This window comes from Lagopus muta, chromosome 3, assembly GCF_023343835.1.
Source record: "Lagopus muta isolate bLagMut1 chromosome 3, bLagMut1 primary, whole genome shotgun sequence".
Lineage (NCBI taxonomy): Eukaryota > Metazoa > Chordata > Aves > Galliformes > Phasianidae > Lagopus > Lagopus muta.
The window spans coordinates 12272493-12298198 of record NC_064435.1 but is presented as its reverse complement, the minus strand read 5'-3'; the positions used below and the strand labels follow the sequence as shown (position 1 = coordinate 12298198).

At 44.8% G+C, this 25706-nt stretch overlaps 1 protein-coding gene across 5 annotated transcripts in view; it reads left to right on the top strand.

Moving 5' to 3' along the window:
* The window catches only part of ZHX2 (zinc fingers and homeoboxes 2), a 68328-nt gene that overhangs the window by 25394 nt on the left and 17228 nt on the right, over window positions 1-25706 (top strand). For 3 of the 5 annotated variants that reach the window (XM_048939272.1, XM_048939274.1, XM_048939271.1), the window contains exon 2: window positions 5892-5957. The gene's annotated coding sequence lies outside the window, so the exon portion shown is untranslated. Of the gene's footprint in view, window positions 1-5891; window positions 5958-19571; window positions 19813-24570; window positions 24686-25706 lie in introns of those variants that run through there. The other 2 variants (XM_048939276.1, XM_048939273.1) reach the window with 2 other exon arrangements.

Genomic DNA, 25706 nt, shown 5'->3' with positions numbered 1-25706 from the left:
TTTAGAATGCTTTTTGCATTCTGTTCACTGCAGTTATCTTTCTCTGTTGATCTTTTCCTCTTTAGCATCACCATTGTTTTGAGCTTAAATATTTGTGGGGGGAAGGAAGGAGTGTGTGATACTTGTCTGCATCCCTGGTGTATGACAGCCTCTGTGTCTCCCCAGCAATCTTGTATGATGATACCTGGATGGATCTGAACACCAGGGCTGGGCAGCCCTTGGAGCTGAAAACTAGATGGTACATAGGTTGCTCTGAAAGTAGTGCCTCCTATTTATTTCCATGGATACAACAGGTAAAAAGAGCACAATAGCACTATTTGATAGAGCAAATTCTTAGCTACAAAACACTCCTTTTCTGCATAGTCACCACCATTTCCACCAGCATTGAACAAGAGCCTGCATGCCACAGTCTTAAAAATCTGTACCATTGGAGGTGACCCACTGTTTCACAGCTGCTGTGACAACATCGTAGATAGGAAAATGTTGTCCATGCTGTTCCATCTTTCATCAGCCCTTTCCTGTCCCAAAAGAAAGTGCATGTGACTTTACCTGCCGAGGGCTGCGTCCTGAATTTTTTCTTTAATGGGAAATTCACGTTGCCAGTCCTAGGATGGCTGTTTTGACTCCAGCTTGTGGTGACACCACATCTCATCTCCAGTAATGATGTGATCCAGGAAACTATCACCTTTGCCCTCAAATTGGTTCTGCAGGTCCTCACAAACTTGCATACAGGTCTTTCCGTTCCAGTGTGAGCATTCATAAGACCCACTTGGTGCAAATTTTGTGATATTCCAACATTGCCACCATTGTTTCCAACACTTTGAAGCTAATATTCAGCTTTGTACACAGTTCCCTGGTTGTAATCCACTGAGCTGTGCAGATGAGCTGATCAAGACACTCTTCATTTCATGATGTGACAGCTGTGCATCACCATGTGGAACACGGCTTATCTTTCATGTTGCTGTCATCACTACTGAAATGCACTCCTGACCACCCCACTGTGTTCACATCTGCTGTTTGGTCTCCAGAAACATTCAGCAAGTATTGATGAATGTCAGTGGGTGCCATTTTTTCTGTATGGAGGAATTCAGTGACCTTTACTCCATACATGCTTCCATGTCAGATACCATTTTGTCAGACTGCCCCTCTGCTGCTGTCTGTCACACAGCAACATCATGTAACTGAATATTGGTGGGAAGGCTGAACCACTACTGCCATACTGCCAACATCCACCTCTGACATTGTAGGCCAACATTATGAAATAGGAGGCATAACTTTCAGAGCAGCCCTCATAGATGAATAGTCCACAGCTAGGTTGTTTGAAATAAAAATTATTGCTGTACATATGCTGGGTAGCAAAAGTGTCCTACAATAATCCTACTATAGCAACCAGTGATGAAAAACAGTTGTCAGTCCTGGTTCTGGCAGAAAGAGAGTAGGACAGCTTCCCAGCTCTGGGTGAGCCTTTGGTACCTCATCTCATAGGTAACTATTCAGAGGTTGACAGTCTGAAAAGCAAGGGATAGGAATAATGTGAAATAGTTCAACTCCACTAAAAGCCAAATAAATTGGCTATGGCCTGAACACTGCAGGACATCACTGAATTTTCTTACACAACCAAGCATTCTTCTCTTCAAAGCCAGCAGCAAATTGAGAATGGTATATGATACAAATTTCTAACCCTTCAAGAAAACACTTTGATTTGTTGAAGGAAACTAGAAACAGTTAAGAGAATAGAATAGAAAGTAGTATATCTTTCTCTTGTGCTAGCATCCACAGCTAAGCAATGTGTTGAAAAGTAAATATAGTTGACTTTGAGCAGTGCTTTCCCATTCTCTTTCATTTTGGTTCTATAACTTGGTTCCCAATGGGCTATATCATGGGGAGAGGAAGTGTGGAAAGGCTGTATGGACTGAGTGGAGAGGCAGCATGGACCACAACCTTGTGCTCACAGCTGTCATGCTGCCAGGGTGGAGAGGATGGTCCCTCACAGGAGCTGCCTGCCATGCCCATCTATGCCAGAAGCTGCAGGAACCTTCTCTCTCCCAGCCTTGCCTGCCTTCCTCTGTAGAATCATAGAATCATTAAGGTTAGAAAATATCACTAAGATAATCTGATCCAACCGTTGACCCATCACTACCATGCCCATCATGCATGGGAGGCTTCATCTCCTCATCCATCTCAGTGCTGGAGAAGGGCAGCTGAGTGCCCTGGGGGGCACAGATGAGGTCTTGGGATGAAGAGGTGCAGGGACATCCAGGCATCATTGGGTGTTCCCAGTCACACGATGTGACATCTGGTGAACGTGCTTGGAAGCCTCAGGGCTATGTTTTCTGTTTTAATAGCTTGTCCAGTGCATATTCAGGTATTTGATGGAAACTGGACTTCTCTTATGGGTTTGTTAAGGGATAGAAGCAGTAATGATTTTAATTAAACTTTGCACTGAACCTTCCAGCTGTGCATTCATTATTTGCATTGCAAACAGAGGAAATGTGAAGTGGTTTGGCTTAACCCAGGGTAGGACTTTGACACTGCCAGGAGTGCCATCCATGTATTCTCCTCCCTGCGTCTGTGCTCAGCTGTGCTATCCTTGCATTATTTAAGCACGTGTCGTACATATGGGAATGCATAAGCTTTATAAAAGTAAAATATAAATATATTTTTTATATAAAAATCTTCATGAATGCATTCTCTCCTTCTGCAGAGGGTCACCAGTCTTGGTTGAATACCCAGAGTGGAGCAGCTACAACACACAGCAGTGCCTTGATAGACACTAGGGTACTCAGGACCCACCAGGATAATGGGGATTTTCAGTGCATTGAAGCAGACAACTTCCAGGAAAGCTTGTGTCTATGCCATAATAACAGTCTGTAATCTCCAGGCTGTAAACCATCCTTTTCCTACACAGCTGTGAATATTTAATTTGATAGAAGGCATTTCTGTTCTAGCTCAAAGAAATTCACCTCAACTAAGGTGGTAATTTTTATCATGGCAGTTTTGGGGGATCTAAGCTAGACTGAAAACTCAATAAATGCCTCCTGGGATACAGACAGCCAGGGCTGAGGAGCTTACTTGGGTGTTTGTTGTCCCGTGGCCTTTATGCCATGTCAGGCAGGGCATGGCCAAGCGAGCTTAGATGGTCAGATAGAGGGATGAGAACTCAACCCATTGCATCTCCCTTAGCCAGAGCGTGGGACTTCCCAAATCTGGGCAATGAGGCAGCTCACTGTGGGAGTATGGTGATGGGTCACCAAAGCCTCACAGAGCTGCTGGCAGCTGGCAGAGGGTTGGTGTTACAGTACTCCACATCAGTGTTTTGGGCAGGCAGGCTGTGGGGTTAAATTCCCAAATTGACATCTTTCAGGAAAAGAGATTAAGGAGAAGTTTGGCTTTTATTTTATTTTATTTTGACTCAAGCGCAGCTGGGGAAAGCAAATGCTTTCAGGACTCCCAATTCCATTTCTCTTTGTAAAATGTTATTTTGCAAAATTGATTATTTCCTTAGGTTGAGAGAGTCTCAGAGGAACTTTACTGTTGAGCTGCTAAAAAGTACAACTATTTCTCTTCTATGCCCTAAGAGCAGCTCCAGATTTACATTTGAGTTCACTAAAGTTATTTCAACAGTTTTTTGGAGGAAATCTTGTTGCAAACAGTGAAAAATAATCCCATTTTCAGGTGGTTAGAGGTGTGATGTTTGGAACCTGCTGGTGTTCATGAAGCGAAATACTTTTACAAGTCTTTTTGTTTATTTGTGGGCTTTTTTAGTTTAGTTTTGCTTTTTTAGGGTACGCAACTTCTTTCTGGCAAGCATCCCAAATGACCACGCAGGGCTCGGGCTGGTGCTTCGGTTTGCATTGGTCCATTCAAGAGGAGCTGCTCAAGGAGGATTGCTCAGGTTGAACAAAGCTGAGCAAGACCTGGTTTCTTTGTATTACTAATCACACACCAGTTGCAAAAAAAAATAAAGACTTTTCCATGTAAAATGTGTTTGTGACTCCGTATTTCACTATTGCCTCACTCCATACTTTCAAAAGCAGTAGTACATCTCCCAGCACCAGGAGACTGTTTGTAAGATCTGGAATATGCATGCATATATATGTGTATATGTATATTCCCAACTTGTTTCTGAGCTGCTGTGTTAAATCGTGTTTTCATAGCAGCAAGGGGTAGAATTTCTTACCGTGCATTCTGAAGAGGATTGCGTGGTACAAACACAAAGGCAAGGAGCTGGATTTAGTCACTCTGGAGATTTCTTCCTGCTTCATGTTTCCTAAAGCTGGGAGCCTCACAGAAACTGCATCAGCTGAGTGTTAAGGAAAAGCACCAACAGCTGAAAGACTCGTTACACAGTCCTAAAAGGCGATGACCCTGTATGTAATGTATTTATTTTAATTAACTCTCTAACTAGAGCTTGGAGATGAAAGGAATGACAGGGCTACTTAGCACTGTAGGTATTTGGTTGGTGGTTAGAAGCATTTTATTTGCAGGGGTAGTCTGAGGCCTCTTAACAAGGCAGCGGCACTTGTATGTTGGACACAGCACTGAAAAGGCAGATTTCAGAGAGTGGGTTCTGTACAAGATCACTGAACTGACCCCGTTAAATAATGAAACTGCTTGCAACTAGGATTATAGCACAACATGGGAGAATGGGAGGTTCCATCCCAAAATCCCAGTGTCAGGCAGTTTCCACCCCTTCAGCAGGTAGAGGTGTTCTCTGTTACGATGTGATGAAACTAGCATTTAGCCTTACTTTGAGGTGGAGAAAATGGGAAGCAGTTTGGCATTTATCTGTGAATAAACATGCAGCTTTTTCTATTCTGAGATCTTAAGAAGTACTTTCGGTTGTGTAGCTGCTGGCTACTTGAGTAGCTCTGATATTCTTTTAGGAAATCTAGTTGTATCTTGTATGTGGAAGCTGTATCTGGAGCTGGCTGCCCAGGGAGGTGGCAGTCACTGTCCCTGGAGGTGCTGAAGAAATGTGGCACTGAGGGACATGGTTTATTGGTATGCTGGAAATGGGTTAAGGGTTGGACTGGATAATCTTAGACATCTTTTCCAACCTTAATGATTCTGTGATTCCTTTGAAAAGAGCCTTAGACTCCCTGGCCTGCTGGAAAGGAGCACAAGACTTCAGGTTATTTCTCTGACTTGTCAAGTTTCCCAGCCAACCTTTCCATTTCCAGATAGCACAGAGTGTGTGAAGTTTCAAATTCAGCTTTAGCTGCGTTCTGGGCACTGCCAATCAATCAATAAGCTTCTGTGTCACGAGGGGTGAGTTTGGCTGGATGTATTGCTTTCACTCAGGTCACCCTTTGACCCTTTGTTTTCCTTCACATATCCTTGGTGTTTATTCCCTCACTCTCAGGCAGGGCATTTCTCAGACCTTTCTCTCCCATCTGCAGAAAAAAAAAGAAAAAAATGAAAAAAAAATGTAGAAAATGAGGAAAACTAATGTTAGCTTTAGGATCCAGCTGGTGAGTCCTTGAAAGGAGGAGAAGGGCAGTGGGCCACAAGCATTTTGTTGAGGCTCCCGGTAGCCAGAGCTGGTTCTGCTATGTGTCTGCTGCTGCAGATGCTTGTGGGTATTTCCAGCCCAACAGCAGCCGAATCTCAGGACATCCCTATGTGATCGCTCCCCGCTGTCTGCTTGGCCTTGGAAATGTGGATTTTCTTTCTCCCAAGGGGCTCCTGAGGTATGCAGCACGACATCCTGGAGCACATCTGCGTGGTCCTGTCAGCAGTCATGGAAGAGGCATTGCTGCAGTTCCCATCCGTCAGCATTCTTGGGTGCTGTCAAATAAACTTAATTGCAGCAGGGTGGGATGGCTGCTGTTTTGCTGTTTTTCTCCCCAGTTTTCCTGGGCTTACACAGCTTTCCCTTTCTTTTGTAGGTGTCTGAAGTTCTGCTCGCCTTCAAAAGTAGTGCTGAATTCCCAGGATGTAAGAAATACAGTGCAGTGAGTAGATGTTTTATTTCTATTTTCCTTTTAAGTGAGAAACCCGAGCTTGCTCCAACAGAAGGAAGAATAAAAAGAATTTTTTTTAGAAGACAGAACTGTTTACAGCAAGTAACTCCAGTACTTTGGAACCAGTTGTGTGTCTCTGGCACCTCTTTGCAACCCACAAAATAAAGTCAGCATTGTATTGCCACATAGGCTGAGTAATTATCTTGTTGCAGATATGAACCACATGAATGCATTTGACTGTGAATATGGTCAATAGAATGGACCATTAGCACCGTCTGAAACTTGTTTGTTGATTTCAAACCCTACCAGACATTAAAAGACAAAAAACATTAATGGAGACTTGAGGCAAGGAATTTCTCAGGAAGAAAGCTTGTGTGTTCCAAAAGGGGAGAAAAAGATGGATTTGCCATGAGGTTGTTTTTGAGTGTGTGTGTGTGCATATAGCAGCGCAGCCCTGTCATCAACACAGAAAACAACACAATATTTGGCTCCTGTCTGATCTGATCGAGGAACTTCAGAGGTACTTTGGCACCACGTGAGACATCTGCCTGCCTGGCTCCATTCCTTGCTTCAAAGCAGCTCAGCCAGTATCTTATGTGTGTGTATATACATATACATTCATATATATATATATACATAACTTATATTTAGAGGGAGAGGGGGAGAGAGAGAGAGAGTATATATATATGTGTGTATATGTTGTACATGTATACTGTGCATACATGTATGCACACTATATATATAACTATACATAGCTATTGTAGTTATGTATATAGCTAAACAGGTATCTAGTTATATAGTTACGTATAGAAGCAATGGAAAACATTGTTTTCCAATATAGTTACGTATGGAAGCAAAGGAAAACCAAGGGTTTCCCTTCTGCATTACCAGAATTCACTGCTTTTCCATACATTTTCCTATCACAGCACTTGTACAAGGGTTGTGTTTTTTTTGAGGTTTTTAAAATCAGCCCAACCCCATTTTTACCCTCTTCTGTTGGTGGTAGAAATCTATGGTTACTTGGAAATCAGCAGAATTTTGTTTCCATTTTTACTTTGGTGGCATACAGCCTGTTTTCTGTTACACCAACACAAATCTATTTGGGCTACAGCAGAATTAAACCCCAAATTGAAATCAGCCTGAAAAAAGAAAGGGCTTTGTTATGCTAACAGGAATGAAATGGAGTCCATCAGCGTTCAGAAAAAAAAAAAAAAAAAACATGGTAAAAATTGCTAAATAAATAACTGGCAGGCATTCAGAAATGGATAAGCAAAAACCCAGCAATAGGGAATCCTGTTTTCAGCCTTTTGTGATGGATTCCAGCAGTGAGTCCCGTTATTACTGGGAGAAAAATGGCATAGATCATGATGGTGTTTGGGATTTGTTCTCAGTAAGATCCATCGTCTAGTCTCCTTTTGAATCAAAAGTGTTTTTCCTCCTTCCTTGGTGCTCAGGCTGCCACAGGAGAGCTGCTAATCAAGGTGTGAGTTTATTTCTTGTCAGTCGCTTACAAAGCGTCGCTCAGAGGGACTCTGGCCTTGTTCTCTGCACTGTGCTGGCTGCAGAGAGATGGGATGGGTAGAGACTGTGTTAGAAAGATGCACTCAGCTGAAAGGTGCTGTGTAGCACGTTGTATAGCATAACCGTACATTAGGAATGCTGTTCAGGCAACGTTTGCTTCCAGATGTTTCATTCTCTGTTAAGTAGGCAATGTTGAAATTTGGCCTCTGCTCTGCAAGCATCTCTGAAGTCCTGATGAATGTGTGTCCTGATGCACCCACACGGTGCTCGCTGCTGCAAGAGGAGCAAACAGGGGGACCTGCTTATGCTGTGCTCAAGCTCTTCAAAGGCACAATGCTGGTGCCATGCAAACGCTGTCTGTGTTGTTAAGTCAAAGCAAAGCAGCAATGCAGGAGCTCTGATATATCATGGCTGTGTTAAGAGGGTGAGAGATAAAGCAGAATTGCTTGGAAGCTGCCCAGGTAACTCATGTAATCTCAGATGTTACTCTGAAGTTATTGCAGTAAGGTGCATCATTGTTCAGCAGAGAAAGGAGACAGTAAATTCCCATTTTCCTGTTTTCTCATGCTCTGGCTTGTGAAAGGCTGTTTGACCAAAGCCAAGAGGAACTGTGCAGTGGGAGATGGCTGCAGCATGGCAATGCCAACTGAGAAACAAAAAGGTGGAGGAGAAACCAGAGGTGGAAGAGCTCATCTCCTTTATCTCTGATCTCTGGTGTTGTCCTGCAAAATGCTTTGGGCATTCAGCCTGGAAAGGTGTGCTGGCAAGAGGAGGGAGAGAAGGCTGCTTTCCTCCATCCACCCTCAGTTATCTCCTGACACTCACAGAGTGCGACCTGCCTGCTAGAGAGAGTTTGTGTCACGTGGCAGCTCGCAAAGACACTGTCCTGCTGCAAGGGACAGAATGGATATAAGGAAGAAGTATTTTACAATAGGGGCAGTGAAGCACTGGAACAGAGGTATTGGATGCTCTGTCCCTGGAGATATTCAAAGTCAGGCTGGGTGGCACTCTGAGCAACCTGATCTAGCTGTAGGTGTCCCTGTTCATTGCAGGAGGGTTGTCCTAAATGACCTTTAAAGGTCTCTTCCAACTCAAATGATTCTGTGATTCTATGAGGGAGACACATCACAGCAGAGTGGCACCTGTCCCACACTGGGATGCTGTGCAGGGGACAAGGAGATGCCGGCACAGGCTGCAGCATCAGGGCTGGTGAGACATGGCAGGTCTGGCAGGGAAGTGTGGAGGGCAAAGAAGCACGTTCTGTGGATTGAAAAAGCTTGGAAAAATGGACTGTTTTCTGATGGTACTTCTGGATGTGTGCTGTGAAGGAGATTCTTGTTGCAGGAAGCCTTTCTCTGCTACATATGATTTGGATGGGTTTTTAGGGCTGCAGGATTGTTTTTCATTATTTGGAATTCAGCAGTGAATTTACACTTTTTACCAAAGCAAAGCAAAGCTTTGCCAGCACTGTGTGGCAGCACTCTGTGCAGGGCTTTGGCACTGGATCGTGCCCTCGGCCCTCAGCCAGGAGAGGGTGAGGAGATTTCCTCCATGTGACATCAGATCTACGTCCATCCTACAGCCAGGGGCAGCTTTTCCCCAGTGCTCAGCATGTCCCAGGCTTTGCTAACACCAGAGCTGCTCCAGCTTTCCAGCAGCCCCAGCGCAGCCATCTCCCAGGACCCGGCTTGGGAGGAGTGAGGAAAAAAGAAGAAAGCAGGTTTTGTTCCATTCTTTGTATTTCTGGTCGTGTCTCTTCTTCCTTTTCTTTTCCATTAAGCATGATGTCACAAATGACATCAGTCCAATAACTGCTTGCGGTTGTCATAGTCACAGTCTGTGACACCCAAACAAAGCAGCAGGAAACCAATGCTGGCGTACAAATGCTGTAATATTCATCACATTCCCTTTGATTAATAACTATGCAATTAGGTTTTTTTTTTCCATTAGAAAAAGATGAGCAGAGGGGAGGCTAAAAGAGCGAAATGAAGCTGTTGGGGAGGGGAAGGTTCTCCCTGGCTCCATCTGAGCCATGCAGCCACACTTCTGCCTCTGCTTCCACTTCCTCAAATCAGAGTTGCCTGGGTCCTTGATGACTCAACTCCACACACTGGGCCTGGCGGTAGGCAAGCACCTGCTGCAGGACAGCAGCAATTTTAAAAACCCTTCACTTAGAGGGTGGTGAGGCACTGACGCAGGCTGCCCTGGGGAGCTGTGGGTGCCCCATTCCTGCAGGTGTTCAAGGCCAGGTTGGCTGGGGCCCTGGGCTGCCAGGTCTGGTGGGGGGCAAGCAGCCCATGGCAGGGGTTGGGGCTGGGTGGGCTTTGAGGTCCCTTCCAATCCAAGCCGTTCTGTGATAAGACTCTGCAATACTCTATGAAATAGACAAGGAGCTGCAGTGGAGCTCATGGCTCCCATGCTTGGCTGGGATCAGGAGCTGGCCCTGCTGAACCCGGGGCAGAGTCCAGCAACGAGCCGCTGCCCCGCTGGGGGGGCACAGGCCTGGCGGGGGGTGCTCGTGATATAATAGCTGGAGGTTGATTAATATGCCGTGAGTCAGAAACACTGAGGTGTTTTAGCTTTCTCCAGTTGCTATGGCGACGTTATTTTAACAAATAGCTTTTTAATATTTAATTAAAACTCAGCTTTTGGCAAGCCGGAGTAAAAACTATTACAAACACTACTACAAAGGGTTAGCAGTGAAGTGTATTCAGAGCCACAGGTTTTGCTGGCTTTTTTTTCTTCCCCCCCCCCTCAGAACTGTCAGCTTCCCAAAGGAGAAAACCGAATAAATCACTGTAATTCATTAGTTGTGAGAAACGTATGCGTGTTCCCAAGACACAAAGCAAATGTAATGCAAATCTGCAGTTACACTTGACAACTGAAGGTTGTCGCTTCTTTAATGCTTAACACCAAGCTGCTCTATGAGGACGGGGTTTGGTAGCATTTTTTAAATGCCGCTTTGTTGCTGGACTTCCTCGCTCTACCGTTGCCTGCCGGATGAGCTCATGCCCATTTTGTTTGCTGCCTGTTCATCTATGCAAGGTTGGATGCTTTTCCCTCGCCAGCTTGTGGAGGAGGCTGGTGCTGGGGCCGGACTCTGGACTGGTTCCTGGTCTTTTTTTAGGTGAGCTCCTCTGCTCCCTGGTGCTGTGCAGACACAGATGAACAGAGAACTTGGTCTAAAGAGAAAAATAAATATTTAACAGCTCTCTTTGTAAATACCTTTTATTTATAGAATGGTCACAGGTTCAGTTGTGCTTGGTGAGTGGGGTTGCTTCTTATGCAGGAATGCTGCCTTCAGGGACTCGGTGGATACTTAATGTCATTTGTGGTATAATAATGAAATAAATGTGTCACCCCCGTGGGATTCCCTCCCGGCCCCTATTTTCTCTGATTAACTCCAGTATTGCACACTTTGTCTCCATTTGCATCGCATCACTTAATCTTGTAGTGAAACAGCATTTGGAAAATAACACCTTTGTTTCCTAGAGGGAAGAGAAAGCTGTTCAGTGTTTTGACATATGCAGAAGAGTCTGAAACTATAGGTAGTGCATCGCATATCTCCATCATGCCTCTCCAGGTCCCTGGCACTGGTGCTCTCCCAGAAGGCTGGGATGAGGCTTAGCAGCACAGTACTGAGACATAAAGCTTTCCTTCCTGTTTATGCTGAAGTCATGCTATATAGCAACACTAATCTCAGTGATAATATTGTTGCTGCTGTAGTATTGCAAATAGTGCGTTAAGCAGTTCTTTAAAGCACTCTTCTGCATTCCCATATTTCTGTACGTGGGATCTCCCTGTTTAAGCCTCTCTGACAGCTGGTGGCTGTCTCAAGGAGCCTGAATGTGATCCAGGGGTACAATGGGAGTTGTGATTCCATTGATGCATCATATGGACTCTTCCTAAAAAAGCTGAAATATTATTTGCAAAGGGAAATAAAAGCTCTGCTGCAAATGTGAACTGCAGTAAGAGAGCTCAACTGCCAGATCCCTGGCACAGCCTCAACAGCTTGGCCTGCTCGTGTGGGTGAGCCACAATGCAAGGTGCTATAGGGACTTCAATTCACAGTAAGTAAGCCAGGAAAGAGGTCCAAGCTGGCACAAAGGATGCATCTCCCCAGTGCTCAGAGCCATTGCAGTGACAGGGATACCTAAAGCAAAGTGAGACCAAATGCTGTTATTGGCTTAGGATCCATGCACACACCCGGTGTCACTAGTCAGTAATATGGCCTAAACCCCATCTCAGTGATCTTTAAGGTCCCCTCCAGCCTAAGCCATTCTGTGATTCTGTAAGGGCTGTTTTTATATTAAATACAATATAAAAAGGGCAGAAACCTGAGCATCCCACAGCTCTAGGGTAATGTGTAGCGCTGCCTATTGCAGCCCTAAGTTGTGCTTGGGTCTGCTACTGCAGAAGCTGTGCTGCTTTCCTTCCTAAGAGAAGCTCCAAAAGCAATGAAGTGTACATTTTCTGTGTGTCATGGGGATGGCTGAGTATCTCCTTCCATCCACGTCTGGCTGAGTAATTGTGTCACTCGGATGAACTGCTGACTGTGACGAGAGGCTTGGGTGAGTGCTGAGGTGGTGGGGAGGCTGTGGGGCAGCCAGATGTGGTACAAAGCCACCAAATCTTGGGCGTGCAAAGGTGGAAAAGGGTCTGGAGGGCAAGGACTGAGGAGCAGATGAAGTCTCTGGGTATGTTCAGCCCGGAGCAGAGGAGCTGATGGGAGGCCTGATGGCGGCTGCAGCTCCTCCAGGGAGCGGAGGGCAGCGCTGAGCTCTGCTCTGTGTGACAGCGACAGGGCTGAGGGAACGGCATGGAGCTGTGCAGGGGAGGGGCGGGTGGGGGTCAGGGACAGGGTGTGCAGCAGGGGGCGGTGGGCATGGAACAGGCTGCCTAGGGCACTGGGCATGGTCCCAAGGTGCAGGAGTTAAAGAAGTGTTTGGACAACACTCTTAGATGTAGGGTTTGGATATGGGGTGCTCCTGTGTGGAGACAGGAGTTGGACTCAGTTGTCCCTTTGGGTGCTCTCCAGTTAGGATGTTCTATTCTGTGTTATTGCTGGATGTCAGAGGAGGGTTAGAGATGTAGGAAGCAGACAAGAAAAGCTGTTCATTTGGGGTAAGCATAAGGTGATGGTGATGCACATCTCCCTTCCCAGCTGATAATAGCTTCAATGAGACCAACCAGCCAAAAATAAATCCCCCAAGATGGACTCAGTGCCACTCTGCAGCAGCAGTGCAGCATGGTCAGGGATGCAGTGAGCAGCGATGGTGACTTCCATACAGCTAGGTTGCAACGGGGGCTTTGTGTGACTGGGATTTCCCTCCCGTATGAGGTCTCTGCCAGAGCTCGTCACCTCCTCCTGAAGCTGCCGCTTTGTGCCGTGGCTGTGTTTGCAGATCCCCTTCTGCTCGGCTGCACACAGCATGCTGCACAGCTTCTGGGCATCCCAGCTGCCCTCCTGTCCTGCTTGTGCGTGGTTTTATTGCTTTCTCAACCCAGTGCAAGTCTTCAGAGCCAGATAATCAAAGCCAAATCCAGTAAGTTTAGGTGGTGAAGTACACAGTACAACCGCTGTGTTCCTGTTTCTGACATCACCCTTCTGCAACACATCCAATGCATACATTCTGCTCCCATCAGATCTCTGGACAGCAGTAGAATTGAAAATGTTGCTTCTCCTGAAAGCCCCACTCTACTGCATGGTGCATCAGTAGCACTGTGCTCAGGTGTAGTGTTCTCTTTTGTGTCCACCTGAAGCACATACCTTCAGATGCAATGATGGTGACTCAGTGGGATCTAATTGTGCTTTCCTTTTCAGATATCACCTCACATATTTGAGCAAAGGAGCCGGCTGTCCTGTTTGCCTCCGTGAGTGTGAGGGCAGTGTGGGTGGGACACCTCCACGTGTCCTGGAGTTGTAATGGGCACCACCACCACTTGCTCTGTGCTCTCTGTGGGGCAGAAGTACCTTCAGCTCTTTGCCTTCATTGGGCTAAAGGGACTGAACAAAACATATCTGACTGAATGAGTGGAAATTTGTTAGGTTTAACCTTCAAGCAGATTTGCCTTGCAGGCAAATCACAGACAGTAACACTTGATGCTGCTTGTTGTTCCTGAGCCACCAATTGTAAAGCATCTAGCTTATTGCTCTAAATTACTATTTTTATCATAGTATAAGTGGTTAGTAGAGCATCTTGAGGAGTCTGTGTTGACTCATGGGGACAGCAATATTTAGCACACAATTTATTTATTTTTTTTTCTTCTACCTTCAAAGCAGTTTGCAGCTGGTAATTCTCCTAACTCCACTTTGAGGAAGGAAACAACGTAAACTCTTTGGGCAGGGATTGCTGCTTGTTTGTTTTTGTAGTGCTCAAGCTGGAGTTGTGGAAAAACTGTTGGTCTGGGAAAACAGTCTCACTATAAAAATCCTACATGGTATCACACAGGGAAGTCTCTCTACAAGAATAGCTCAAAAATACTGGAGAAAGTATTGGGATTGGGATACTCCCAGTGCTAACAGTTAAATAGCATTCCGTCTTTCTCAAGTTTGTGAAAAGCAGTTTTATCTGTCTCGAGAGGTTTTCTTTTGTTGTTTAAAGTTCCATAAATCTACATGGGAGATCTTAAAATTGGAAGAGGACTGTGTGACTAACTGAGGCATTTCTGAGTTAAGTTGTAACACGAAGCGTAAGAAAATAGAGGCTCTCTTGGCAGGTTGCATTGGTAGGATATATCTGAACCAGTGTGCTGCATGTCATTAAACATATGGTGAATCACATCTGACACACGTGCCAAGAAGAGTCTGAGATAATGGGACCAAAATGTCATTCAGTAACAGTATTCACATAACGGAGTAATTTCCTGGAATATAATCTACAGGGATTGTGAAATTAAATTTGAAGAAAAAAAAAAAAGCATCCTCCTTTCTATCTTGCCCTTTGCAAAGTAAGACCATCAGAAATTGTTAACTCCTTATTTGTTCTTGCTGCAATTTATTGCTTCCTAGGATCTATTTGATTAAATGCATTTGCATGTTCTTTTGTTTTGTGTGCAGTTGAGTGTACAGCAAATCCATGCCAGCACAAACAGTGATGTTCTCTGGGGATCTTATGCACCTTAAGAGAAAGTATAGTGTCATCTAATTATTGCTAACCTATCCTAAGCCTGCATTAACTAAATTTAAGAGATTACTGAGGTTGTAGTGTAGGGTTTTCTAAAAGCCAGACTCCAAATCTGCTCAGTCTGTGCCTAATCTGTGCTTCAAACCTTGACTTCTGCTCCTTGCGAACATTCTTTAACTTCATTAGTGTAAGGCGAGTGTCTAATTTACTGGGAACTCTTACAGACTGTAGTCTGTTTACACAGTCATTATTGAATTAGATTGGAAAAGCACTGTGGAACATCAAAGCAGAATGTGTATTCGTGGTCTTTCCTTTTTCGTAGTGCTTTTGGAGGAGGATGCCTAAGGTGTCTTTTCATCTATATGTAGATACAAATCATCATTAAAAATGGAGCAAAGTGTTTTACCATCACTGCCTTGGCCAACTGTTGAGCCTTGGAAGCAGAGGTGGGCATAGGCAGCAGTGGGGGGTGTGGAAGTTCCTGCTCTGGGTTCAGGTGGAGAGCAAGGTGTAGGAGGCTGAGGGCAAAGCCACTCCTTAGTTATTCTCCTGTTCCCTTCTGTCCTGACTTTTGTAGCCCCTTGTCGCTGTCTCTTCCTTTCTCTTCTCCTTTCCCCCTCCCAACCCTAAAAACAGCCGAGGTGTAACCCAACCCCTGCTGTTTTCATCATTACCTACAGATCACCCTATTTTCCCCACTGGAAAGCTATCATCCATGCAGTGATACACATGCACACGCACATACAGAATAGACTTTGAACCCCACAAAGATCAAATTTGTATTGAAATCATATATGTAACATCATCAAAGCTCCGGTTTAAGCATGCCAGATGGGAATGCCCTGCTGACCTACTGCCCATTAGAAAAACATATCTGCAGCTAGTTGTCAACGGGCTGCTTTTTTTCCTTTCTTTTCTTTTCTTATCATTTCTCTGCTTTCTCTTCATAAGAACTTCAGTGCCACATTAAAGAGATTACAGGTGCTTTTCATCTTTACCTTTTTTTCCCCCAATTTTACTTCTTCCCAGAAAGCCTCAGGGATTTTTCTTGGTTTTGTTTTTTTTTTTTATTATTATTATTATTCTATTTTAAAGTGACTGATTTATAGCTCTCCTAGCTCGTGAGTAAAACTGACCCTCTACTATACATCTTCAGACAGCCCTTCTTTTGAGTCACTTGAGACTGGAAGCAGAGGGCTGGGTTCAAAGGTGCTTCTTTCCTGGCACTATTTACTCTCTACAAAAGCAGTGATGGCATGTGCTGTTACTGTATAATTTGATATACATCAAGCATGTGTGCTCCTGCATGTTGAAACAGGGTTGTCCAAGGAGGAAAAGCTTATATTTCACTAACACTCCGTTGATTTCTTACTTCAGAACTGGTAAAAAACTCAGATCATTTTTTTGCTTTCTTCCCATCCTAGTATGCTTTTGGTGGGTTTCTGCTATGTGTGGTTTTGGATTTGGTTTTTATGCGAGCATCAGGCAGTGCTTTGGTTCCTCTGTAACACGGGGGCTTAGATCCCATTTCAGGCTCCTGTACATGGGTTAAATGTCTGGAGGACAAGGCACAGAATGGGTGGCATTCCTGGGATGTGGACAGGGAAGGACAGTTTCTGTAACCCCACAGCTTGGGCCATGCCATTGTTCAGCTTTTGAAGCACTGAAATGTATCTTTGTGCAGTCTGCAGTGGGATATTTTTCTGTTCTTGCCGTCTGATACCAACACTAAATTGTCCAAGGAAGAAACTTGAAATGCCACAGTGGCTGTCCTTCATCCGTCCTGAAGAATGAATCCGACAACACTGATTTGCCTTGGTGGAATCTATGTTGGTCCAAAAAGACTGACTTCAGCATTTAGGCTAATTTATTCTACAAAAGGAGTAAAATCTGTCCTATTCTTGTTTCGAAAGACTAAGATCTAGAACTAAAAAAAGGGGATGAGAAGAACACAGAGAGCCCTTTGTGCACTGATCTTTCTAGACCTAATGTTAAGACACTTAACTCGTTCGTGCAACAATAGTTAAGACAGAAGTCCTATGGACAGAACCCTTGAACTTTTGGTTAGTGCCACCTTTCACTGTTAGGAAACAGGCGTGCTGTGCTTGAGCCTTTGCAAGTGGTAAAAGAGGCCATTGAGCATTTAGACACTGGCTCCATTCTGCAGATTACTCAAGCAAGGGTGACCTGCTTCCTCTTGCCCATCTCCTCCTGACTCATAACGGTCTCTTTAATTTACTGATGTGAGGCCGCAGAGATACCAGAGGAATTGGATGCATAGGGTCATATTGGGCATGATTGCCTCCCAAGGCAGGAGCACCCTTCTTCCCCAGAGGCTCGGGAGCATTGCTGAAGGCCACATAGAGCAGGAGCTATGTGAGTAGTTTGCCCTGTTCTTTCTGACCAAGCTTATTCAACCCCCTCATGTTTTGGTGGGAATGAAGAAGGCAAAAGGCATCAGAAAGGAGGCAGGTCAGAGGATGGTTTGGTTGGAAGGGACTTCAATGACCACCTAGTTTCTGCAGCTGATGGCAGGGACTTCTTCCACCAGACCAGGTTGCTCAAGGCCACATCCAGCCTGGTCTTGAACACTTCCAGTGATGGGGCATCCACAACTTCTGTGACCCTTCCATGAGAAAAAGAAATCATGAAAAGGAATTTTGATTGAGATAATGCTTTGAACACTCCCTGGAGATGTGGTTTCAAATCTTTGTCAGACCCAACCTTAACCACTGGACTATTGCTTCTTCTCTTCCCACCTTATTTGGATTTTGGGGTTGGGTGATTGCAGATAACAGCATCAGCTCTTGCCTTTTTTTCAGCTGTGGAACATAGTTTTTGCTGAACCTCAGAAACTGTTGTGCAACTAAACTTTCACATAAAGCCTCAGGAGAAATAAATCTAGATGACTCCAGCCTGGGTAATCCAAACACTTAGGACAGTCTCGCAGGTGATAAGATGGAGAGGGAATATTTTTGGGAGGGAGGAAAAAGCTGGCTTGAGTGCCAGCTTTGGATCCTGAGGAGTTACATAAATAATTTGGCTAGATAGCTAGATTGAAGAATATCCTAAGATGAGATGTGCCTGGAGGTTTCAGCTCCTGCAAATGTCTCAGAGTGCTGAATTCCTAAAGTACTCATTAAAGGGCTAGGGAGAAGGGACTGTGTCAGAGGAAGACTTGTGATTGCGAAGATAAGCTTGAAAGCATAGCACATGTTTAATGGGTGCTGAAGGCACAGCAGGTCAGTATTAGTAGTGCAACATCCAGTGGTGCCATCGGAGGGGCAGCATGGGAGCTGGGTAGTGTCCTCAGGCTGGAGACATTGCACTTTATATGGTATATGGAGACCATCTGGGAGCATGGTCCAGTTTCCTTAATTCTGCTCCCTTTTGGTGCTTCAAAGGCAATTTTCCATGCTGTTTGGGAAACAAAATACATGGACCATGCTTTACAAAGCAAGCAAATCAACCAACCTGCAAATGACCAAGTGGTTGTTCAGTGGTTTTAGCTGAGGTTCCTTCCCTTAATGTCTTGGTGGTGGGATTGCCAGGCTGGTCTCAACCACTAGCAATTTTTTGCATGCTCTTTCCCAGCCTTGCGTTGTTCTGCAGTGAGGTCCATGCAGAAATGCACACTTGGAGCTGATGTGTTGCCATGGCAAGAATTGCCACATTGCACCAATCTCTGAGCAGGGTTTTTGTTGGTTATTTGTTTTAAAGAGAGAAGTTTTCACAAACATCGTAAAACTGGGAGATGAACCCAATGAACGCAAGCAGATCACAAAATCAGTGCCATTAAGGATCTTTTTCTTCTCCTTCCTCCCCTGGAAGGAGCACACGTGTTCTGGCAAACAAATCCTGAACATTAGCATCTCGCTGAATGTCAGTGACTGGTTGGTTGGAGCCTATTTTCAGCACACAGGAAAGGAGGGAGGAGTGTTTGCTGAAGTCACTGGGAATGAGAGCATGTTCTGGTTGCTTTGCTGCAGACCTTTTCTGGCCATTTTCCTGCTTTTCACGCTCCGTGGCCCTGGTAGGCAGCATTGTAGATTGGTAACATACTGTGTCAGAGGAGATGTGAGTCTGAACTTCTTGCAAAACTTTGCTGTTAGCATGCATGGGCTGAGTGGAGATTATCTCAGTGCCAGCACCACGCAATAGCACTCAAGTTTGGGGTTCTTATGGAACAAACACTTAATGAGCTGTTGTCGAATGCTTTCCGTGATGGTTGTGCTCGGGGTTTTGCAGGGTTTCCATCTCCATTTGGCTGCAGAAGCAGCAAGAGCTGCCCAAATCACTTTTTTTTTTTTTTTTTTGAAACAGACTTAGCACTTCTGTCACACCATCCCTCTGCAGACAGGGCCGGAGCCTGCGCCCGGCATGGGGTGTGGACATGGGTTAATGCTTTCTTTCTGACTTCTCTTTGGCCTTCTTTGAAAACTTTAGCAAGAAAATAATCCATGAGTGAGGCAAGCGAGGGAGAGCTTTGGGGATTAAAGCAAGAAGAAGAGTTGGGTTTGGAAAGAAGCTTAAATTGTACAAAAAGAGAAGAGAACTGAACTAATGAGGCTTATGGGATGATACAGACCCAAGCTCAGGCCTTGTTTTCTGATGATGCAGAGAACAGCTGGAGTGCCTTCCAAGTTGGTTCCTGGTTTTGTGCTTCTGCCTTCCTATGGCTTCTTTGCATTACGTTCTGCTATCATCTTTTTGGGAAACAGTGGTTAGATTTTCTTGCTTTTGGAGAGAATTAATCATGTGTAAGAAGCTACTCAAAAATAAATTCTTCAGATACTTTTTTTCTGGAGCAGAATTGCTCAACAGGAGATTTCTGACGTGCCAAAAGGCGACATGAAATAATCAATTGACCTTGTAAGAGGCAACTGGGACACATTCCCTCAGGGAGATGTTTTTCATGCATATAAACCAGCCTTGATTTTTTTTTTTTTCAACCGAGATCCCTCCTACTCACCAGAAACAGGAGAAGAAAAAACCCAGTTGAAAAAAACAAAAGGATTTAGACAAATATTCCTCAGTAAGACGTCGCTGTAATGAGCGGTTCCCCTCTTCTGCAGTTCTGAAGTATTGCTCAAGAGCCATTGTTACCATTTGTTCATCTGGACGTGCTATGAAGCAGCCCAAGGGGGATCAAGGAAGTCAGAAAGGCCAATGCTTGTAATGACTCTGTGCAGAAAGCAGTGAGTATGTGGAATTAAAGCGTGTGGGAGGAGACAGGAGGAGGTAACTGTCAAGTAGGCTTCATCATGCTTAAGGTGTCCTGATGGCAAACGTTTACACTGGTAAGGAAGAAAGAAATGGGAGGTTTTGCCAGTTCTTTCTTCTTGTTGTCACTGACAGTTTATTCCTTGGCAAGTAATAATCTGTCTGGGTGAAACATTGTCCCTCTGAGGTTTGGGAGTGTAAGGGGCGTTCCAGGCAGATGCCAAAGCATCTGAACTTTGGCTGTTCCAAATCAGAGTTGGGTTTGGAAATAGAGACTGGTTTGTTCTGAATCCTGTGATGTTTGAAATGAGAAATGGAAGAAACAAAGCGTGTCCTTCTCTGTGGCTCTCTCTGTGGCAGAAGTCTGTGAAGGTGTGGATCGTGCTAGTCTGATCCTATTTCCAGGTGTCTCTCTTGACTGTATTTAGTACATGATCAGATCTTCTGGAACTTCATTTCCTACCAGAAGTACTTTTCACTCCCTTCTGCTTTTTTCAAAAAGAAGCACTGTTTCTTTTGAACTGATTTTAAATAATTTGTGAGTGATCCAGCAATCATCTCTTCTTTGTATTTCACAGTGAAATGAAAACACAGAGACACTCCCATGCTGCCAAATCCCACTCCTTCCTAGCAGCATCATCTCAGACTGTGCTCGCCTTCCCCTGACCCACATTGGCATCTTTTCCTGGACCTCCCAGAGCTCCTCAACCCGGGACACTTCTTGCCCTCACTGCACTCAGTGCTGTATTCTGAGCCCTGCTGCACTGGCACACACACACACACACACACACACACACACACACACACGGGCTGGCAGATTTTGTGCACGTGGAGAAGTGTGACTCAGAGGAATCATGTTAGGTCAATTTATCTGCCATATTCTTGGCCTCTGGAGAACAAGAGTATACCTGGAAGTCAGAGAATCTTACTCAGGTGGTTTTGCAGCAGCGAAAGTCCTGTGAAGAAGAAATTGAGGGCAGAGCTCGGGCACTCACAGATCTATCATGTGCTGCTCGTCACATTGGAGTTTGCAGAATTCATTCCCCAAAAAGCAGTGCCAGACTCTCCTCTGTCCCCTCCATTCTGCAGCACTGCCATGGGAAGCAGGAGGTAACACTGCAGTGGGGGGAGTGCTTCTGACCCGGCCATGGAAACCCAGCAGTGTGTGACAAGGGGGAAGGATTGCATTGTGCACCCAGGGCCTGGCGTGAACAAAGGTCCTTTGTGGCCCTGCCAAGTGCTTCCAACAGCAAAGCACTGCAGTGTGCAGAGGGCAGTGGCTCTGTCCTATGACAGATCAGAGCAGCAGAGGGTGCAGGGGGGAGGAAAAAGGAGCTCTATTTGGTCCCATGATCCCTGGGGCAAAATGCGTTTCTTTGCTATCCTGCCTGGTAGGCACCAGGAGGGACACTGAGTACACTGCACATACCCTCTGTAATCTCAGTGCAGCGCAGAGCATGGCAGGACCATTCTCCATCAGCTAGCATGGGTTTGAAAGGCTTTTAACTCTGTGCTTGGGTTTTCTTAGAAGAGTTGTATGTATAATCTGCGATTATCCTCAAGAAAATAAATGTTCGTCTTTAATACAAGGTTATTAGTTGCATATTAGCATATTAGTTGGATGACAAGTTAGAACAGTGGTACAGAACAAGAATTTCACGAATAACTTAAGATCCAAACAACTATTAATTTTAAGCTTTAGATGGAATAGACATGGGGGGCATTAGTGATGCTTCAGCTGGCTTCTGATGATAGACAGGTGGCTTTTGGTCTAGTATTAGATGCCCTAAACCCCAGTAAACTGAGGGAAAATGTTTTTGTGTCCTGCTATGAAGAGGATGCATGCAGATGTTTGCAAGAGTCTTCTATTTAGTGTCTCTGTAGTCTTTTGCTGAAGGTGTTGTAGGTCCTCTCTTTATGACACTGTCCATAGGATTATACTAAGGCAAAGTGTTTTATGTGTTATGAGTTTTGGGTGGGATAATTGAATACTGTTCAATAATGTTGAAAACAAAGTGCTGAGATAAAAATGAAAGCCAGAAAGGCGGAAATGATGTGCAGAAGTGATCTAAACGGGAATTGCAGGAGATGAAGGACAGAGGTATAATAAAACAAATTCAACAAGACAGCAGGTATGATAAAACAACTTCAGCAGACATGATGTGTGATAATGGTGATGGAAAACAGTGGCTGAGCATCTTATAGAGGGTCACGCCTTCAGTCTTTGACCTCAGAGCTGACCAAGGAACTGACTAAGGGATAATTTGATGCACACTAGGAGCACTCGGTTTGTATTAACAATAGAGGAGAAAGGCTGTCCTTGACTGAAAGGTGTCAGGGCGGGCATGGGTCAGCTTCAGGATTTTCAGGGCTTCCAGAGACAGCAAGAGAGAGCAAGTATATTGAATGAGATGTTGTCATGAGAAGGTCGTTGTCGCATGGAACAGCCCCCCTAAAATATTGGATTTTCAAGAATTTGGCCAAAAAATAAAAAGGAAGAGTGAGAGCTGTAACGTTCAAGCAAAGAAAGACCAGGAGGAACTGTTACAGACTGGATAGCTGTGCGTTTCTGCAGCTACAGAAGAGCTGCCTCTACACTTTCAGCTTGTGTAAGGACTGAGGGAGGCTTGGCACCATCAGAAGCAGAGGGCTTCTCTGCAGCCTACATGCAGAGCCGGGTGTCTCTGCTGTTGGGCCTGATGAGTGGTTTCTAAGGGAAGGCAGATAGGGCAGGCCTTTGATCTTCAGATGCTTGCTTCCTGCCATGAGCCTGCTGGGGTGTGAGAGTTGGGGTGTTTGAGACTTTGGTACTCATTCACTGGGACCTAAACTAAAAGTCCCAGCCACTTTGGCATGGGCTGTTAAATATCGTTAACTTGTGAGTCAAGAGGATGATCTGAATTTACAGAAGGATGGAGTGGTAGCCTGCAGACAGATATCTTGAGTATGATTTCCAGCCCCGCTTACTTCCCACATGATCCTGGGTAGGACATGATTTTTTGCATTGTCTCTACCCTATCACATTTGACAGCATCAAGTGATAAATTGGCTTGGCCATTTAATGAAGCCTCAGCCACAATGTCTTCATGCCTTAATTGCCCATCTGAGCCATGGGGATAATCGTGCTGCCTTAATTCACAGCCCTAGTGTGAGGATTCTGCCTCAACAGCTGTAAGGCTGCCAGACAGTGGGCCGATGGATCCTCTGAACACCGTAGGTCATTAACTACCCAAGACAGACTCCTGCATGAGGGGAAGGAACCTAGGAAAGCTACCTGTTTTACATAGTGGACATCACATGATTTCTTTGTGAGAAGAAAAACCTCCAAAAGAGGAACTACATTTTATCACAGTGTGGGGTGAGTCCTCTCTTGAAACAGTCAGTCCTTTAAACAGGTAGAGCGCTTGAAAATTTAAGATGGGACAGGATGAGAGTGAACCTTATGTACACCAAGATACACAGCAGGGGGCGTGGAATTGGATGGTCTTTAAGGTCACTTCCAATTTAAGCCAGTCTGTGATTGCCTTTCTCGTGGCTGGGAATGGCAGAGAGGTGAGCTGCTGACCTTACACCAGGTTATTGTCTCTATCTTGGTTTGGAGAGGGGGCACCAGCTATGGTTGGAGAGAGGTTGCATCAGATGTAAGCAATAAGTTGTATTTTGCCAGCAATACTGGGGAAAAGAAGATGTCTCAAGTGCTTTATCGGTATCACAGCAGTCTCTTAAGTAGAGATCCAGGTTGGGAAGCACACCTCCGTCACCTGCCAGCAGTTTAGGGTCATTCACCTGAACTTGGCTAGTGAGCAGGTGATCTAAAGTGACCATAGGCTGCCAACCTGACAGAAGCATGTGTGTTGGGGTCTGTTTGCACCCCCAGACCAATATGTGGCATTTCAGTGTGGGTCACCTCAGTTTGGCCTCCTGAGTTCATTAGAGTATCTAACCATCTGAGTTACAGTATCTAACCATCTAACCATGAGCTGACTCTTCATCTGCTTAAAGTTGGCGCTTTCTGGAAGTGTTTGGAGCATCAGGTTTGTCTGACATCCTCTGGCTTCATCTGGAGGATGCTGAGTGTCCAGGTTCTGTGAAAACCTGGCTGGCAGTTCTTGAAGTGGTTTGGTTTTGAAGGTGTGTTGAAGTTCCTGCTTCTGGAAGTCTCAAGGTGGTGGAACATTTCTGTTCATCACTGTGCATGTCATGTGCTTTGTACCTCAAACCCCATGGTAACTTATGACACCGTAACTCAGGACTTTTCATTTGGACGGGGAATATTTTTAGGTGTTAGGATTATAAGCTAAGACCTAATGTTATAAAATGGGAAACTGTTCTGAAGCCTTTTCTGGTAGTGCTGAGGTTCAGACTGCAGTGTCAATCAGAAAGGTGTGAAGTGATAGCCACTGAGTTTGATAGAGCATAGGCAAGTGGAAGTGGAAATGGAAGCAGGAGAAAAGAATGGCATGGTGTAGGGTGCAATGTTAGAGTCATTCTGTGGGAGGGAGATGTTGCATCAGTCAGTTTGTAGCATTTTCTCCTCTGATCTCCTCATCTGGAAACATGAAGATATGCAGAGAAGCCCTTGGGGGTGGGGGAAAAGGGAAGAGGTGCAGTGAGTCACCAGCATTATAAATCACAAACCATCTGCGTTTTTTTACCACATCTTGAATGAGTCAAAGAGGGAGGTGTACAGCTAAAGACACGCAGGTTACTAATGTTGTGTGTTCCTCGTTGAGCTCCTTCCTCTCTTCTGGGAACTCCATAGACACCTTCATTGCTGCTGCTGTGTTGAGTGAGGATGATCCAACGGATGCTCCACGTGTCGGACAAATAGTGTTGGCCAAACATCCAGTAAGTCAGTGTCTGTCATTCAGACTCAGCATCCTGATACTCAGACTTCTTTTTCTCTCTCCCTCAAATGTAAATCTAAATCCAGCTGAGAAATGGTCACCATCCGTCTCCTGCCCTCAGCCCATGTTCCTTCCCCTCTGTCAGGTCTTCTGGGCACTTTTCCCTTTTGTGCTGTGATGTGTGCTGCCTGTGCCAGAAGTGGGATTTAGGGACTGCTTTCTGATAAATTAAAACTTTCTTTTTAATAACATTGGAGCTCATTTCTATCCTGAAGTCTTACAAAAGGAACACCCAGTATGCACATGTGATTTTTGTTTTCCCTTTGCAATTCACTGACAAAAACGTTCGTGAGTGCCTTAATTTTACTTGAAAAATTTGATGCTTGGCTGGGTACTGTGATTCCCAGGGCAGGATTAATTGCTGAAGGAGATGAGCAGCTCCTGAAGTCCTGAAGCAGGAAAACTTCTGTGTTGTCACTTAAAGTTTTGCAAGTGTGTAAAGAAACTAAATGCTTTGATTCTGTAATAACCTGTTTTCTTCCTGCTCTGCAGACATTTAACTGATGGTGCCCCTATAACAACTGTTAAGTCTGAACAGAAAGAATGCATAATGAAATATGAAATCTATATTAATATATACAACTGCCTAGATAGTCATGAGGTAGAAAGCAGACCTGACATTGCTGTAGAGGTTTAACCTGCACAAATGGGAAATGGTTTCTAGAAGTTGCTTGAGCAAACTTTAGCCCCACAAGGAATCCTTTGCTTAGTGCATAGCTCAGAATAACAATAATATAATAGTAAATTACCTGAATATTCAAGTGAAATAATCCGGTTTTAATATGTAAAATCAAACGTGGCTACATGCAGATTTTGGCCACGTAGCTGAAGATACTGTGTACAAATAATTTTTGTTCTGTGTTTGTGAATTTCTTGTCCTTCCACCACATGATGCTGGGTAAAACTCAATATGAAAAATTACTTAAATCCAGCGACTTTAATCCACTTCAGTGAGGAGGATT